The sequence below is a fragment of the Furipterus horrens genome, unplaced genomic scaffold (assembly GCF_987537825.1).
Source record: "Furipterus horrens unplaced genomic scaffold, mFurHor1.1.pri manual_scaffold_4, whole genome shotgun sequence".
Taxonomy (NCBI): domain Eukaryota; kingdom Metazoa; phylum Chordata; class Mammalia; order Chiroptera; family Furipteridae; genus Furipterus; species Furipterus horrens.
The window spans coordinates 179,405,421-179,424,654 of NW_028327174.1; the positions used below are offsets into that span (position 1 = coordinate 179,405,421).

General features: G+C 36.2%; 1 pseudogene; it reads right to left on the reverse strand.

Annotated features, from left to right (window-relative positions):
- Window positions 1-11,947: 11,947 nt before the first annotated feature.
- LOC150013482 (non-histone chromosomal protein HMG-14 pseudogene) lies at window positions 11,948-12,251 on the reverse strand (annotated as a pseudogene).
- Between the last annotated feature and the right edge of the window lie 6,983 nt (window positions 12,252-19,234).

The window sequence follows — 19,234 nt, forward strand, 5'->3', positions numbered from 1 at the left end:
TTTTTAGATTTACTTAGGATTTTTTTTTTTTTTGCAATGTTTAATACTGCTGCTAAGCCAATCCAAAGATTTCATGTATTATATTTTTCAATTTTATACCTGAAATTTCTCTTTAAATTCTCCATGCCCATTATATTTATATCCTCCTTAACATTATTTTGCATATTCATGGTAGTTATTTTAAAGTTTATTCTGTTAAAATTGAAGTCTAGGTCATCTGTGTGACTGTGTCTATTCTTTTTCTTGATTAAAAATCAATTTTGTTTTTCTTCTTCACATGCCTCATAGTTTCTTAATGAATAGTGGGTATTGCATTTCTATAAAGACTGTGGATCTTTGTTTCAAGAAGTGGTAAATTACTGGTGAAACATGTAGACTCTTTCCAAGTATTGGTATCAGGATTTCGGCTTTGTTTGGGCGGACCTATTTCAGTTTTTGTCTTAGCCTTAGGTTGTAGCCCTTAGTCTGGATATGTGGTTCTTACTCCTAAACTTTGACCCTGATGAGCTTTTAAGTACATAAAGACCAAGATGTTTATCTTGCTCCACTAACAAAATTTAGACTTCAAACTTTTCCTCTTAGCCCCAAAGCATCAATTTCTGCTCAGTTCTTAAGCTTGCCAGGTACTTCTCAATTTCCTGAAGAAGAAATGTACTCAAATTTTGGGCCTATCCCATTGTGCTTTTTTCTTTCTAGGATCCCCATTCAAGTTACAGATGCCCTGACTGCTCCAGAATCTGATTTGCAGCTCCCAATCCCAGCAACATTTCTGCACTCAACTTGAGCTTTGTACCAGGTATACCAAGGAGGTAAAGGAAATCGTGGCCAAAAAAATTAAAAGAAAAAAGAAGAGTGATGCATTATCAAATAGAGAATAAATTTACATAGAAGATAGAAAGGGTCTAAAGATATAATCAAAGCTCTGCCTCTCTCTCCATGTGGGATCCTTAGTAGCAACATGATATATGATGCTTGGTGCATCTCAGATTTTTAATTGACCCTGATTTCATTGTGTTATATCCTTATCAGCCTACCATTTTAGTGAACTGACCGCATGTGATTGACACCTGCACCAGAGAAAGGACAAGCCCTGATAAGAAGCAAAGTGTTCTGTTACCAGGAGGAAGCGTTGTGAGATAGTTTAAAAAGAAAAGAAAAACTGCACAGAACTAGGTTTTCCTTCTATGTATACAATATAAATATTGTTTTTCAATAATGTATGTGAAACAAAGATCTGTCCCTTCTAGAGAAGTAGAAAACTCACTGCTGTATATAGAGTTGAGTCTAGGATCACTGGGTAACATGAATTTTTCTTGGTCAAGTCAAGTTCAGTCACTTTACTACTGTCCTGGTTGTTAGCCACTTGGCCTCACTCAATCAAGTTCTGTTTTCAGGGAGCATCTCCTTATCTCTGTTGCCACAGACAGGATTCTCTCACTCTCTCTCTCTCTCTCTCTGTTTTTTGAGTTTTTTTTTTTTTTTTTTGAGGAGGCGTTGGAGGTGGGTTGCTGCGCTACTTTTTTCATTTTCATCTGGCATGGTTGCAAGGACCTGGAATTGCATTCATTTTTGTTTGCTTGTTTGTATGTTTTCATTCTGTTTTTAACCAACCCAGACCTTTGTTTGATAGGATATTTTTCTGGAATTTTTTTCTTAAAACTTGGATGTGGAGCAATTTAAATTTTCTTGACTTTAAGATCTAATAAATAAAGCTAAAGAGGTAGTTCAGTTATGGTCTTTAAATCTTGACCCTGCCTTAAGGTTTTCTGCTTTAGCAGCACTTTTGAGACATTTGCTTACCCCTAGGCCCTCAGTGAAGCCACTGTATTTGGTCTTTACCTTAGAAATGATAGGCTCTAGTTATAAGATCCAGTTGATCTGATTATGATCCCACATTGCATTCCAGAGATATAAATATTATCTTTGTTAGTACAGGAAGAAAAGTGTTTAGCAAAGCCTGAGGCATCTGGCTTTACTATATCCTCTGGCTTTAGTTAGGTTGTAAATTTTATTCCCATTGTTGTCTCTAATTCCCCATCCTTTCATGTGCTAATATTAATTTGAGGACAGATAATTTGGGACAGTTAATCAGAAGACTTTTCCAACTACACAAGGGACATAATTATCTGACATTCAAGTGTTTGGATTGCTGACTCTAAGCAGACAGTACTTCTCAACAAAGCTGTATTTTCTTTCTTTTCATCTTTTACATAAGCAGCTTAAATAAAGGTTGGCTTTTTCTAGTAGGCTATTATTAAAGATAGTCCTGGCTGGTTTGGCTCAGTGGATTGAGCGTCGGCCTGCGAGCTAAGTGTCGCTGGTTCGATCTTCCAGTCAGGGCACATCAGAGAAGGAAAACTCTGACTCCAAAAAACCTCCGCTGCCTTGCGGCATACCTCTTCAGGGGAAAGGCTAAGGGAGTAAACCCCGACAGAAAATCCGGAGCCGGAGTCCCTAAGGCGGTTTGACGTTGTAGTCAACACCGGCAACTCTTGCGGCGCACCTGAAGCCAAGCTGTATTGACTCCGTCTTTCCCTTGGACCCTTCAGCTGCGAAGAGAGGGGGGGTCTGCTGCATGGGCAACAGCAGACCCTCCATATCACCCTGCCCAGGCTCTGTAGCTTCAGCTTCACTGGAGAGGACACTCCAGCGTCATCGCAAGATGTCGATTCAACACGGGAGGAGACAGATACCGTGTCACTCCCGAGTCGGACTGCACAGCCATTCTCGGCGGTGCAGATAGACTCTTAAGAAGCTACACCATCGTCTCTCGAGACGGACGGCTGCCGACCCTGATTATTAAAGAAGGCAATAAGCAGCAAATACAGCAATATCCTGACTTCCCTTCTACCAAAACCCCTAAAGCCCTAGTGTGAGGAAACAAATGGGGAAGTGGTTAAACACACAATAAGCAATAATTTGTCCAGTAGCTTTGCTATTAATAAATTAAGACCCTCAAACCTGAAGTTGGAGAAATCCTCCCTACTTGGTATTCTCTATTATTATTAATTATTTGACACTTTAAGGTCTGTTAAATGCATAGACCACATTTATATTTTTTAAGGCTTTTATCTATTATAATGGCAGAATGCAAATTCAAAATAGCTCAAGCAAAAGAAAAAAATGTATTGGCTTCTTGTATAGCTATTATTAGTGGTACTTAGTTTATACTGTACTTAGAAGGGAATAGACCCTGCCACAGAAAATTAACATGTATAAATGAGCCAAAGGGATCAAAGGACAGAGATCATTTGTCACAGCTAGATAGGGATTAAATAGCATAACAAAATTATCAGTAAGCTAAAATATTTACTCCTTCACACTTTTTCTACAGGAAGTGTTCTTACTGGACTACATTTACAAAAGAAAGTTAAAAGAAATAGAGCAAACAATTTAATGAGAAAGGGCAGTTATCTTTTTATATGGGGAGAAGGTGGGTTGAGGCTGGAAGGCAAATTATTGAGAAAATCAGTGGAGAAAAACAAAGATCCTATTGTCATGTTAAAGGCCAAATGCCAGAAGTCAATGTGGTCAGAGAAGCGTTTTTGAATAAACTTACTGATGGCAATTGACTCTGAGTCTTCCTATATACTCTCTATAACATACTAGACTCAGGCCTATCTCAGCAAATCAGAGGCATCACTTTATGCACAATATACAAGGCTGTAGATTTTCTAGGAGTTCATTTAACCCAGCACTTCAATTTACAGATGATTAAACAGACTGGAAAAAACAAACAAACAAACAAAAAAACTCTCCATAGCTTTCTTTTTTAAATGATAGCAATCTCTTTTGTTAGACTGAAAATAAACAAGCAAACAACAAAAACACAGACTTGATTTATGGGCCAAGGTAAGGCCAAGTAGTCCTACACTGTAAAAAGTACTCATAGATCCTTGTGATTTTGTAATATTAACTGTACTTTCATCCTCTAAGTCTCCCTGGAATAAAAGGAAACTTACTTCTCATTTCTAAAAAGGTATGCTTTCACTTTAAGAGAGGTGTAATTTAAAAAAAGAAAAATGTTAGGTAGAAGTTAGAAATGTGGAAGGAGGAGGGGCCGGAAGGGGTTCACAGTGCTTAAAGGAAGAGCCCATAAATAACTGGTTCACTGTCCTAACTTTTATTAACTGCGTTGGGTCACTATCTGTTTTACAACGGATGACAGGTGGAGTAAGGTAAGGATCTGGATTAAAAGATCCAGCCAAGTCTTTCCGTGAAAAAGCACACACCACCTCTGCCCACCAAATCAATAGTAACTCCCGCACCCCACCCCGCAATCTGTGTAAGTCCGCAGGACAAAGGACCTGACGCCTGCTGCCCTTCCCTTGCCTTTGCCTTTACCTATGCCTATGCCCTTCCCACCCACCTGGCAAGGCCCATTCTCTTCCCTGAGAACTTAAGAAACTTTGCTTGCATGCTAACTGACTTGCTCATCTTTAATTCTTTACTGCGTTGGTAAGAAGAACCGAGTTTCCAACAACAAAACCAGCAATAAATCTGATTTTTTAAAGAAGATTTTATTTATTTATTTTTAGAGAGAGGGGCAGGGAGGAAGACAGGGAGGAGAGAAACATCAATGTGTGATCTCCTCTTGCACATCCCTAACTGGGGACCTGGCCCACAACTCAGGCATATGCCCTGACTGGGAATCGAACCTGCGACCCTTTGGTTCGCAGGGTGGGGCTCAATCCATTGAGCCATACCAGCCAGGGCTAAACTTGATTTTTAAAATAAGTATTTAATTACCATTATTTAAAAAGTAATCTGATGAACAAAATTAGGTTAACCTAAGAAGATTAAAGTGTATACTGATAGGGAGAGAGAAAGTGATTACATTCATTGTGGATTTCATTTAAATGTATTTATTGCCCATGCAATTTATAATTTGCAAATCTGAAAGTCATATAGAATCAATGAAAATTTTAACCACTCATTTTTCAGTTCTGCAATAAAGTAAGTAATAAAGTCAGAGTGTGAAGAAATGACTTCACAGCATTTATGAGACATAAGGAATCTAGTGGTATTACGAACTGCAAAGAAAGATTACTTTAAAGTTTTAACTTTAGCTGAAAAGTGGCTTCATATAAAAGATTCATTGTTAATTCAATGTTTTATTGCTTTATACTTGGTTTAAGTTAAATTATCTGGTATGTAGAAAAAAAAAGTTCTATCCCCAGAGTGTCTGTCTTCCTTATCATCTAGAAGTTAATTTAGCATCAATAGTCTCTTTATAATTTCTCCTATGTGATCTTTGTTGTTGCAATAGCAGTTTTGGCTAACAAATGTGGTTAGCATCCACATTTTCAGTGTATGGTGTTTATGTCATAATTAATAAAAAGAATAATTTATAGTAATTATCAACAGTATTGAAAACTTTCATTATCTTCTAGCCAATAATCATTGTATTGGTTAGTTTTTCTAAGAATCTGCAGTTTCATACAATAAGCTCCATAAATGATATTGGGGACATCATTAAAATAAAAAAAAATTAAAATACTAACTCTTGCTAAGAAAATTGTATATGAAGGGGCCCAACCCTGGAATATATATCATATCGGAAATGGTTTGCATTAGCTGAAAGCTTAATGTTCCACAATATTAAGAAACATATTTATCACTGAGTAAAATTTTGATAGAAGGTGATTGTTAAAAGTGGGTACTCTGGGATTAAACTGGGTTAATTCAAATCCTGGATGATTTTTATTAAGTCCGTGACCTTGAGTAAGGTACCTGACCTCCTGAAAGCCACAGAGTTTTCATATGTAAATGGGGAAAATGAAACCTACTAATTCATATAAGGCATTTAGTAGACTGTCTTCACATATTCTTACTACATGTTTGATGTTATCAGAAGGGAAAATCACTGCACTGTAGTAGGAAAATATATTAATGTAAGTAAATTTAAAAAATAGTTTACATTTTGTAAAAGTATCATCACATATTTTATAATTATTTATGTTTGGAAACATTTTGTATATTTTGTCAGTAAAATAGAATGTACTAAATTACTGAATTTAAGAACACAGATCTTACATATTAAAACATCTGGAGATACATGCTACATAAGGACAGGGAGGTTCCAAAGGTCCTATAATTTTGAAATCATAAAATAGTGTCATTTTCATGTGAAGCAACTGCAAATAACAAAAGTCATGGACTTGATAGAAAATCTGGAAGAAGCAGATTAAGTGCAGCGTTTTACATACTACTGAAATGTTTTATTGAATCATCTTCTTTCACCTCTTTTGAACCCCCCCTAAACTCCCTTAACTAAACATGTTCCCATATAAATTACCCAAGACCTCATGTTGCTCTACCCTGATATAGAAAAATAAATCATTAACTGTAAAAAAATAAGTATGAAGATGGGGCAGCAAGATATATGGACCTTTTAATGTGTGTCCACTTTCACTATCTTTCTCTCCTCTCATTTCAAGTATACAAACTATATCATGGGCTCACTTTTTCAAAGGGGTGTATAGCAGTGTTTAAAAGCATGATAGGGGCTAGTTTTGAGAAGCTAGCTTATTTGTTCATGTCTGGTTCTCTGGCATTGTGGTGCAGAGCAAAATTACTATTTCCGGCATCCAGTGCTGTAAGTGTTGTTTTGTTCCAATAGTCTAATTCATGACCCTGTGCAGGAAGCCAAACTCCCCTGAAAAGTTGCTGCACCGCCATAGTTTCAGCCTTTCTTCCTCTGCCTTCTCTGACGTTTTTTTGAGATTGCATCGGTTTGGGTTCATAAAAATTTAGGTATCAGGTCTGGATATATTGCTTGCTATTAGGTTGAATCATATGAATTTGATATTTTTAGGTGAAAGTGGTGGTAATTGGAAATTTCATATGGTTCAACACAAACAGCTAAGTGTTCTGGTCTTCTTTCCTCAACTTTGAGTAGAGACTAAATAGATCTGTTGCAAGAATTAAATGGGATAATGTATTTAAAGCACTTAGAATCTCATTTGGCATAAAACGTCCATTTATAATAGATATTTAATTATTATTATAACCCCTGCCTATATGAAGAAGTATTTGGATTGAGAGAATATTGTTAGAGGGAACTGTGTCTACTCTTTTCACACATCAGTCTTTTAAGGTGGAGATTGATACTTAATTAATAAAGGTTCCAAGTCTCCAATAATAATATAGATTGTGGTTTAGATACCATGAAGCTTATATTTTGGGGGACACTCTTATCTGTAGAATAAAGCTTGGATGTACCATGAATTAAAACCTGATTACCTTTCTTTCAATCCTGCTCCAGCTAGATTCTGACATTAGACTGTTTTTCCTCTTAATTTTATTACTTCTGAGTTTTTATATTTTATGTGATTCATGGATATTTTAATTAAAAAATGGGAGCAATTGCACTGGAGGCTGCTAGTTGTAGACTATTTAAAACCCGCCATGTTATGGTAATATCTCTAAAATAAATTTAAGAACACAGTTTAAAATGTTTTTTTATTACTGTGAACATGTAAGTCAATTCAATTCAATTCAATTACTTTATAATCTTGCAAGTACACATACATAAATAAAAATATCTTTTACTGATGGTTCCCCTGAGTGTTCATTTGCTGTTACTCCACTTGCATAGTTGCTATTAAATTACATTTCCATTTATATCACATAACTTTAGGTTAATGCTTACTTAATATTTTCATTTATGATGTATTCATGTGAAATGTCCACTTTTTTGACAACCGTTTTAATTTCTTATTTACTTATTTTCAATTGTACAAAAGAGAGACATTTCACAAACAAAGGTAATAAAAGGTCTACTTTGTTTTAGAGTTCTTGAACAAAATGTGTATCGTAATGGTGTACAAGAAATACAAAACATTACTACAGTGCTGTTGCTTACTATTTATGCATGGTATTGAGATGTATTTGTGAAGGAGAATTGATAGCTTGAATCAATGTCTCTGCTGGGACCCCCTGGACTGCAGTAAGCTGTGTGTTAGGTAAGCGCTGATTCTGCTGTTAGAGGTCTTAGCTGAGACAATTGTATGGATGTGGCTGTGCTTCATAAGGTCTCTCACCCTTCAGTAAGTTAGTTTGGGCATATTTACACAGTGGTTGCAACAGAGTAAACATAAGTGTGCAATTGTGTAACAGTTCCTGAAGTTTAGGTTTTGAATTGGCACACCATCACTTCTGCTTCTTTCAGTTGGCCAAAGTAAACCATGAGGTCATCTCAGGTTTAATAGGAAAGTAGACTCCCTCATGGGAGTCACTACATGAAACCTCACTGCAAAAAGAGGTGTAGACAACAATATCCATATTTAGTCATCTAGAAGCAGGTAATTAGGAACAAGGTTCTGTTAAAGAAAGACAGCAGCAGGTCAATCCGGAATCTTCATAGTATCAGTAATTTTAGTAAACTAGCAGTTAGTGTAATTAGGGCGTAGATGTAATAATAGTGGTAACAGCAGCCATGACTTGAGAAAATTAGGGTAATACAGAATTCAAAACTACCTTTTCCACTCGTAAAAGTGGGGTAAGCTCCTTGATGTTAGTCTTGGTAATGATTTTTTTTTTAATTTGACATCAGAAGATATGGCAGTAAAAGCAAAAACTAAACAAATAGCGCTAAATCACACCAAAAAGCTTCCACACAGCAAAGATAATCATCAACAAAATGAAAACACAACCTATGGAATGGGAAAAACTAATTGCAAATCATATATTAATTAGGGGATAATATTAAAAATATAAAGAACTCACACAACTCAATAGCAAAAACACACAAACAATCCAAATAAAAATGGGCAGGATAACTGAACAGACATTTTTACAAAGGAGTCATACCAGTGGCAAACAGGGACATGGAAAGGTTCACAATATCACTAATCATTGGGAAAATTCCAGTTAGAATGGCTTTCATCAAGAAAACAAGAGATTAGGTTTGGAAAGGATGTGACGAAAAGGGAACCCTTATGCACTGTTGGTGGAAATGTACATTGGTGCAGCCACTATGGGAAACAGTACGGAGGTTCCTCAAAAAATTAAAAATAGAATCACCACATTATCTATTAATCCCACTTCCGAGTATATCCAAAGGAAATGAAAGCAAGATATTGAAGATATCACTGCCCTCCTGTGGTCATTGCAACATTATTCACAATAGTCAAGATATGGACATAACCTAAGCGTTCAGTGATAGATAAGTGGGTAAAGAAGATGTGCTATGTATCATGAAATTGATAATGTAAGACATGGAATTAAAATAATTAAATAATTGGCTCATAAGCATATTGATCTCCCTAGGATATCCCACAGTATAAATATATCTATATCTTCAGAAAAGAGAAGGAAATTCTGCCATTTGTGACAACTTGAATAAAACTTGAGGTCATCAGCTAGGTGAAATAAGCCAGACGGATAAAGACGAGTACTGCATGGTATCACCTACATGTAAGGGGCTAGGGGGAGGGGAAATTAGGCAGAGAGTGGTAAAAGGGTATACTTTTTCAGCTATAAGGACATCTTGATACATAAAACATTTTTGTAGAACTAATATGCTTTGAGTTGAATATATACTAAGCAAGTCCTGAAATACAATGTTCAGTACATGTTAATTGGTGTGACTGTTGAAAATTGAAAAATACAAATGAAATTTCCCTGTTAATTTGAAATCAGAGAGGTGTGGAAAATAAGTCAGTGATTCCAAACCGATGTTCTGGAAATTAAAACAAAATCTGTTCAGCCCACAGCAACATGCAGCCACCTTATGTTTTTGAGAAATGTGCATCATCTTAGCTATGTGATTCTTTCTTTGTGCAACATACAATGGTAATAAGAGACTAGGGGTTACTTCTCTCAGGAGACACACATAGAATTCTAACTGTGTTAGAAAAATTCTGGGCATCATTTGAGTCATCGCTGTAAAGTATAAAATGGAGTTATTTCAGATGAAAACAATCAGATTTGATGAAAAGTTTGGGCAATAGCCCCTATGAGATAAAGCAAATGAAACTGCGCTTCTATGACCTATAGCAAAAAAAGGATATCTGCGGATTTACTAAGAGACTTGAGTCTATGAAATGGCCCTTAACAATAGATGAGAAGCAGGTCTCCTTTTCCTACACACAAGAGTAAAAGGGCTCTAATTAGATTATAAATCAGAGAGACAGTCTACCCTATAATAGTTATAAGATCCTGGAAAGAATTATTTTAAGGGTAATAGGAGAATCTGCTCTCTGAATAGGAAGAGTCTATTCTTATGGCACTTTGAATAGCTCAGGCTGAGCGATGATCCAGCTGACCTCTCCATGAACACTTCGGCCCTGTGACTTGGTCCACAGGCTTCAGTGCCATATTTCAAAGGCAAATTTAAAATGGATCGCTATACTCCTGAACGGAAATGCGATCTATGTAGCTGATTCCAAACCAGTCTCTCCCAATTAATACCTAAATTGTTTTTAAGACCATGGAAAAACAAACAAAAAAGAAAAACGTTCAACCACTGTCTGCCAAGTCGCTAAAGGATTGAATGTTACCGTCTTCAAGAATTTAAATGCTAACATCTTGCAACAGCTTAAAAAACCAAAGGGCACAAAGGAGTATGGACTATTAATGGTTTGTGTCATTCGCACTCTCATAGAATCATCCCAAAGAATGGCTGTTAATCAAAAAGGAAAAAGTGCCTTTACCACCCACAAAGCAATCTTATAAATATGCCTCTACATAATGATCACGCTTATCAGTAATAATGAAAGGGAGTTGGACTTACCAGTTTGATGTCCTGTATTCCCTGGCATGTCGTGTACAAAAAGGAAAGACAGCAGTGTATTGTATCCTGAAAAAAAAAAAAAAAAAAAAAAAAGTTGAATCAATCTAATCTTAGGGAAACAAAAAAACCAAAACTAACAAATTATGCAAGGCAACTCTCCCTTCTTTCCTTCCTTCCTTCCTTCTTTCCTTTCTTCCTTCCTTCCTTCCTTCCTGAAGACTAAGGAGCCATGACAACTAAGTGCAATGCATAATCTCTAATTGGATCCTGAATCAAAACAAACAATCCAAAAGCAATGATGAATACTATTGTTCCTATAACAGGAGAATTTTAATATGGACTGTAATTTAGTTGTCACTATTATATTGATGTTAAATTACATCAGTGCAGGTGTGATAACGTAAGAGAAAGAATGTTCTTTTTTTCTTTAATAATTGAGATTTTATTGGTTGTTTGAGGATAAGTACACAGACATTTCAATTTGTACACAATTCTTAACACACATGCCAAAAGCCTAAAAAGTCATGTACTGTAGTTGTGATTCTTTTCTAAACAGTTATTCCAACAATTTTCCAGCTAAAAATTTGGAGGCTAATTTTTCTTAATAGAGTATCAAGTGCCAATATCTTCAAAAGTTGATATGCTGTTACATCAAAGTCACGTTAACTTACACTTTAATATCATAGCTACTACATAATCAAAGTTTCAATCTTTCACAGCACACTAACAAAGTTACTAGGAAAGCTGGACTACCACACCAAAGACAGTGCACAAAATTCTGTCAGGGAGAGCCAAGATCAAGGGGTGGTTTTCTTTAGAAACACTTCTACCAAAAAGCATAAGAATAGAAGTGATTTAAAATGTTCAGGACATAGTAAGTGTATGGGTGACTCCAAATTGCCATTTGGTATGCCTGTATTATAGGATATAAAAACTACCCCTTCTATGGAATGTTAAGCTGACACTAAAGACAGTCAAAGCCTCTCATATTCAATATCTTACTATTTTCTGGTTCTACCAAAACATAAACAACCAGCAAACGATTTTACCTCTTAAAAAAAAAGTATTTACTCCTTAAAAAATGGGATGAGGTCAAATTTCCTCCTCCTTAAAGTATTTCTAGAACTATGAAAAAATTTTCATTTACAAAGTAGCTGATAAAAATAGTCCTCTGGTTGTACAGGAAGGGAGACAACATGGCCTATAATACTAATCAGACTTGGCTTCTTTCTCTCCTGCTTCATCCAAGGCTGGGCTCTCCTTATTTTTAGCTTCTCTGTTTTCTGCTGGTCGATTTCTTAGGGTTCTTGGTTAGCCACTTCAGCCTGTTTTCCCTCTGCTCCCCTTTTCCCATTTGTTTGCACTTTTTTGTCTCCAGATTTATGCTTCCCTGCCAGCTTTTTGTACTTCATTTCCACCTTTGCAGAAGCAGGTTTAGCTGATAACCTTCAGGTCTCTTCTTGGGCTCCACCCCCACCCCCACCTTTGCAGAGCTGACCTTCCTCTTGGGCATTCTGAGGTCAGGATGGGGCAGGCAGGTGGCAGCCCACGGGGACCTGCTGGGTTAGGAGTCCACCCCTCCCTACCCTGCCCTGGTCCAGCCTCTGTGGGCTCCCCCTTCTCACCCAAAAAAGAATGTTCTTATTCCAAAATATTTAGAAACTTTCACACACACACAAACACACACACATGCACATCTGAGAGTTGCAGCAGATATGGCAAAATAATAATGGCTTATCTAGGTATACACAGACATTCCTTGTGCTATTGTGAGAATTTTTCTAAAGATCTAAAATTCTTAAAATAAAAATATTGTTAAAAAGATAAATATTAAATATTAAGTCTCAAATATGAAAAAAATTAGATTATATATTAAAATCACTAAATTTTAAAAATAAGTAAAATAGTAAATATTAAAAGACTTAGGTTACATATTAAAAGCACAAAGGTAAGCTCAATTATTTCCAGAGAACAGAAATTTAAAATCTTTAAATATTACTGATTTATTAAATATTATGTGGTAAAATTATGACATGAAAGAATTTTCTGTACAAGCTGTACATATGATATAATCCTAACATGGATACATTCATGTATCTATGTGTATGTATGTGTATAACAATCCCAGTGGTAGTTATTACTAGATGGTTGAAATACTCATATTTTTTAAAATTTAATTTTGATGATTTTTTTTTACATTTTCCAAACATTCTATGGTGGAAAAATTCACTATTCTCATAGTGAAGGGAAATAGAAATACAATTTAAAAATAGACAATTTAAAAGTGCATATATATTTGAATTATTTTCTCCAAAAGTTAATCATGAAACTTTTCCTATTTATAATATTAATATACTCTACTATGCAATTCATCATCATGTTACTTGTCATGGTAAAGATTTATTTAGAGCTTTACAGTCCTTCCCTTAATGTCACATGGCTATAAGTGCAGGCTCCTTAATTTCTCTTACTGACTAATATCAACATTTACCCTGCTCCTCTTGGAATGCCTTTCACTGTGTTCACATATTTCTAGTAAAAATTTCCACTGGAGAGAATAGAAAATACTGTTTGGCAATACATACAATTACACAGAAATATCTGAGACAGTGGGGATTGTGGTTCTTATGAGGATTGTTTTTGGGGTCAGACACGTTTGTCTGCATTCCATAGCAATCAATTAGTAAATTTTGCATTTTCCTGCTTTCTTACGTTTTTCAGCTACTGCATCTTGCCATCAATTTCATGGTTCACTAAAATAATTAAATGGGAAATTTGATAAAGTAAAGGGTATGCAGTATGAACTTAGCAACTGTCAACCCTTTCCCCCTTTCTAAAACATGTCTACTATCAATGTAGGAGAGCTGATGATCCTTCCATTTTTAATACCCTCAGTGTTATTAGAAAAAGGACAAGATTCATAATCCTTCTTTTAAGGATCCTAAAGAGTCACACGAGCAAGATAACAAATCATTGGCTCAGTTATTTAAATATTCACCTTTGAAAATTTGGTGAAAAGAACTACAAGAGAGTAAGAAACATGTGGGGAATTGTGTTGTGGGAAACTCTAATTTAGGGGAACCTCTCTCCTCTTTTTAACAGTTTAAATTTAGAAAACATTTACATCATTGGGTCAGGACTGAAAAATAAGAAAATTTATGTCTTACCTCAAAGACTGTTTGAGAATGAGATTAGTATCTTTATCTTAGATAGTTATTTTCAATGTTATTTTTTTCTCCCACTTCCTCTGGTGTATGATTTTGTAAGACTATTTTTTCCTTTAAATTTTCTTTTGAGAATTCTCAAACATTAATCCAGAAGAGAACTGAGTATAATATTCTCTAATAATAATAATATACTGCCTATTTGCTTTCTTTCCCTGATTTTTCTTCAGGTTTTAAATCTGATTCTATTGTATGATTGTGGATTGTTGAATTAGAATATATATAAAAGGAAACATTTTAACGAAGGAAAAGGCCTGTAAAATAGCCTTTTGTCCCATCAGAAATTTTCTAAAAATTTGAGAACTGACTAATCAGCTTTCTGGTGTGTTCAGAGAATAGACCTTAGGTTACAATGGTTCTTTATCTTGAGACAGAATTCATGCCATGTGTCTCTTCTGAATATATTTCTGACTTAAAAATTTATAAGTAGACAATTTATGCCTAAAATTTTAATAATAGTTTGGTGATAGTCTAAGCTTTTAGTACCTTTCCAAATTTGCATTCTGAGTTTTCATAGAAATGCTTAGTGAGAAGTTAAAACTATCCTTTAAAAAATTTTTATTTTAGAATGGTTTTACATTTACAGAGATGTGGCAAAGATACTACAGAGATTTACTGTAAGCCCTTTATGCAGATTTCCCTAATGTTAATATCTTGCATTACCATGATATATTTGTCACAACAAAGAAACCAGCATTTGTACATTTAAATTAACTAGACTCCAGACTCTATTAGAATTTCACAAGTTTCATCACTAATGCGAAGGAAAAAAAAATCCTTCTTACAATCATAGCTCTTTAAACATAGAACATAGTATCTGTTAAATCTATAAACTGACCTTGTATGGGTAACATGAAATGTTTTGAAAGTTTTATTCCTGCACTTTGATTACAAGTCCCAGGCTCCTTTTTGCCACAGTCTAGATTCCATATATACCCTCTTTTCTTTTTGTATGTATTATAACAAAGCTCTGAGCGAAAAGTTCTAAAGTAAGTATTATTCTCTTCTCATAATTCCCTTAAGAACTGATGGTAAGGTGGCTGTGTGTCCATCACCCTTAGTATTGAAGTTTGATAGCTGCCGAGAGATTAATAGATAGTGTCTTCATGTCTACGCAAGTGTAGACACAATTTTTGCATAGTTATTTCTGGCTCTGAATCTGTGAGTAGAGTTTCTTCTGCAAGGAGACCTTAATTTGTAAATAATAGAGAGGTACATTAATAATGACTAACTCATAACAGTGATTCAGGGTTGGTGCATGTATCAAAGTTTACATAATTAAATTAGTGAGCTGGCATGCATGTAGAGTCTGTAAAGTATTTTCATATACATAATAATATTAGTTTTTCACAACACTTATTGTTATTGTTATTGTTATTAAAGGATAAGAGAAATTAAGTTACTTTTCCAAGATAATACACTGTGATTGGACATCAGATCTTTTCTGTCTCCAAAGTCCTTGTAATTTCTATTATTACTCTCTTGCTTGAGAAAGAGACTGTATAGCTCCAGTCCCTTTATGGGAGAAAAAGAATTACTTCAGCTTTATAATGTTTTCTCCCAACCAGGGTCTCCTCAAGACATCAGAGTTTAGGTGCTTTGAAGTGGGTTATTGTTGACCAACAGCTATTGGGGTCCTGCTGCCTGTTCCCACCCTCTGGGCAAAATTCCAGAGGCAAAGGTTTGGTGATAAAGGAAAGGAGTTACTTAAGCCTATCAAGTCACAGCTTAAGTCACTCAAACCTATCAATTAAGTCTAAACTCTTAACACCCGTCTTCTCCTATCATTCCCCCTGTTAATTTTTTGTAGGGGTAATTACTTTATGTCTATAGGGTTAGTTTACAAATTAAACATAAGAAACAAAATCTACACAATTTTGGAAGAATGGCAGCCTTCTGCTTCAGAGCCCCTTCTAGAACATCCGAAGAATAAACCTGCCACCCTCTGCCAGGCCAGCCTGATCCTAGGCTGTGCCCAGAGTTCCTTCCCATACAAAATACCAACCACTGGAAATTACAGGTAGCTGCAGCACAGTCAACCAGGCATCCTCGACGAAGAAGAACCAAAGAGCAAGCCTGAGAGAGAGCCAGCTCAGGAGACAGAAAAGCTTGTGAGCCAAGGAGCCAGCCCTCCTTTTATTTCCATTGGCTCTGGAGCTTCAGCTTCTCAGCCAATCCCAGCTAGACTGCTGTGCATTGCCTTGGCAAACTTCTCCTACGGCCCCTCCTCCTTCTCCCCAGAGATCTTAATCAGATCTCTCTGTGTCATTATTACAAAATTAACCTACTTAAAGCAGATTCTTTCCCTTATATCCCTCTACCTATAAATTTTGGCTAATACCAAACTTGACCTATGGGATCCCACCTTGACTCTGTCGTAAGAGCCTTTCTCTAAGGCCTTAGACCCTAGATAGGCCCACATTCACCGTTAAGACCTCTTATGAACTTGACTTAGTGCTACCAATGCTCCTGGACTTGTTGCTAGACTCAGCAGCAGCTCCCTGGGATGTCTGCCTCCTGTCAATTAAGTGAATCCTTCTTTCTCATATCTTACTGACCCCTCCCCACCAAACTATTATGTCATATGTCAGCTATTGGGAACAATTGCTGGTTTTATTTCTCCAAATACTCTACCCTTTGTCAATTTGATATGCTTCTCTTTATGTCTTTCCTGACTATTCCAACCCCTTTGGCTGAGGATCTCAGCGCCCCACAGAGTTTTTAAGTCTCCTTTCCTTGATAAACTTTTTGGAACGTTATCATCCAGCTGTCACCCTAGCATTATTTGCTTTCACGGACACAGTCTGGTTTATGTGCCAGATGCACCAGTTTCCTCCCTCAGCCCTGCGAGACCAGCACAGCCAGTGTGATCTGAACGCAGCTCAGCCGCACCGTCTCCTACCAAAAATCCACACCTAGATGTTGTCATCAGTGTTACTTACTAAATCTATTTTTATTAAAAATGAATATGAAAGACGCAAATACAATTTATTTTAAGTCAAAGAGTATGAACATTTTAGGGCTCTTGCTACTACAGCTGGCTTCCCAGAGAGTACTAACAATTTTCACTGCTTCCAGTCGTACAGGCGTGAATTTATTTTACTGCACCCAGACAGGCAACGTAAATTCATTTTTAAACATTTCCTTATGCCAACTGTGTTTCCCTCATGGCTCAAAACAGTTACATGAGCTGAACTATCTAGGAAGAGATCACACAGGGCTACCCCTCATCAGACCTCCTTCTACTGTGGGAAGACCGTGCCTTCTCCTCAGAATTTACCCCTTCTGCCAACACCTTCTCATGCTTACATTTACTGCGCACCTGGTTGGTTTTGCATTTTGGACTTTGCTCTGCATGTGCTCTTGGATAACTCAGCTCCCGTGCTCTTCTCCGCAAAAGTATCCTGACTAATTCTTTTACTTATCCTGTTGGACTGCAGTTTGGGCCTGGACACCTGGACTCAAGCTTCCCTTTTACAGTAAGATGAATCACTTTACCCTCTCTCCCTTTTCTCACTCTGCTCTGTGCCTAGAGAAGTTAATACTCTTGCATTGATTTAAACAACTCCCTTGTCTTGTAGCTTTAGTTTGATGCAAATAAGAGACACTGACAGAGTATCAGAGGACGAAAGGAAAATATGGGTAAAGGACGAGTTCTTCTGGCTCCCCCATGGCTCCTCTTTGCCAGCTCTGTGTAGGTTGGCAGCACCCTCAATCCAAGTCCACAGCTCCTTGCAGGCTGTCCTCTCTATACAGCTATGTTTTATGAGTTTCAGTAACTATTCTCTGCACTTGAACTTCAGGTTTATGAGTGGTAACCTGTCCCTACAGTCACTAGACTCAAGGTACAACATTGCCCCTCAATCCTGTTCATATCATGTAATTCATCTATTTATTAATATCCTTGGAAATAATTTGTTAGAGTATGTTATCTTTTTATGTCAAGATTATGACTTATACAAAGGAAATTTAAATAATGCCAGAAGGATATCATATCACCAAATACCAGAGAATATTTCTTTGTATTTCCATAACATGGTACTTGGTTTAAATATGGTATTACTCCTTATAATTGGCCTTCACTCTTTAGTATATTTGATTAGGCCATGGCTATTAACTCAGTCTAATATTTGTTTATGTCTATGTTTCAGTGCCAGGGAAACATTCTTTTTAGGCTTTAAATAGGAATTACCTTTTGAGCTTTGCCCCCCAAGCTAGGTCTTAACAGCTATAATTTAACTCTAACCCAATAGAGGATGTCCACTGGGGATTTTCATTTCTACTCAGGGATGAAATTTATATACAATAGCATCTCAATTTTTTATACATTGGGGTTTGGGATAAGTTATCTAATGTATGTTCAGAACTCAGACGTGCTATTTTGTGCTCTGCATATATTGCATTCTTTACAAATTGAAGGTAAGACCACCATCAGCAAGAAGATTACGACTCAATGAATGCTCAAATGATGGCTAGCGCTCCTTTTTAGCAATTAAGTTTTTTTAAAAACTAAGGTATGTACATTTTTTTTCTTTTTAACACATAATGCTATTTCATACTTAATACAACAGTATAGTATACACATAACTGAACTGTTATATATATGAGAAAACAAACAAACAAAAATTATGATTTGTTTTATTCCAGTGATCTAGAACCAAACCCGCAATATCCCCAAGGTGGGCTTGTACTTTTTCTTAGAAAGTTCTTTGCTATGGATCCTTGTGCTAGATCTGTATCTTGAAAATACCTTCCTGAAAAATGACTTTAAGGGAATGTAATAATCATAGAATCCTAATCCTATCAGCTCCCTTGGCCCTGCTATTTGTAAATGGCTGGTAAAAACATCTTTCTCAAGCAAGTCTTATTTCTTTTTATTCAAAATATGTTAAGGTATAGCTTCTGAGATCTGTCTTTGAGCTCATATACTACTTTCTGCTTCTTAGATGCCTATTGGCATCTAGTGAAGATGCAAGAGCCTTAGTTGCCAAACTAAATGTGGTAGGAAATTGGTCCGCTCACACTTGCCCTATATTATACTAGGGAATATAAAACTAAGCAATTGTATTTTAGACACTTTAGCTATCTCTGTGGATAGGCTCTGCTTGGAATCCTCAAAATTGTCTATTATAGGAATAGGATTCCTAAATTTGAAACAGGAGTAGTATTCCTGGTGTGTTTGCCATTTTTAATAGTTAACCATGGGAAGGTGTGTTATGTCAGGTGTTTCACTGAATTCCAGATTGTGGATTTCAGGGTAGGTGAGATTAGA